Genomic DNA, 691 nt, shown 5'->3' with positions numbered 1-691 from the left:
TCCCGTTCTCGTTGCAGTAGCTCTCGATTACTTGATTTATGAACTCTCCACCTTGATCTGACCGGATCTTTAGTATCGAGACATCCTTTTCAACTTGTACTTGCTTCAAGAGATTTGGCAGGACAATTTTTGTCTCACTTNGATTGCTTCTGCCCAAAATCCTTGTGATATGTTGGCTTGTGAGAGCATGGTCCTTGCGGCTTCTTTGAGAGTTCTATTCCTTCTTTCAGCAACCCCGTTCTGTTGAGGCGTTCGAGCAGCTGACAGTTGATGATGAATCCCGTTCTCGTTGCAGTAGCTCTCGATTACTTGATTTATGAACTCTCCACCTTGATCTGACCGGATCTTTAGTATCGAGACATCCTTTTCAACTTGAACTTGCTTCAAGAGATTTGGCAGGGCAATTTTTGTCTCACTTTTCTTGGTTAAGAACACGGTCCATGTGAATCTTGTGTAGTCATCTACTACCACAAGAGTGTACTTCTTTCCCTTTATGCTGGGTGGATCCACTGGGCCAAATAAGTCCATGTGAAGAAGACTTAATGGTCTGGTGGATGATGTCTCGGCTTTGCTCTTAAAGGAGGATTTGATCTATTTGCACCGTTGACATGCCTCACAAATTTTATCCTTTCGAAACGTCACTTTGGGCAGTCCTTCCACTAAGTTCCTCTTAGTAAGCTTGTTGATAGTT

The sequence above is a fragment of the Ipomoea triloba genome, chromosome 16 (assembly GCF_003576645.1).
Source record: "Ipomoea triloba cultivar NCNSP0323 chromosome 16, ASM357664v1".
Lineage (NCBI taxonomy): Eukaryota > Viridiplantae > Streptophyta > Magnoliopsida > Solanales > Convolvulaceae > Ipomoea > Ipomoea triloba.
Note: the sequence above shows the minus strand (reverse complement) of the source record.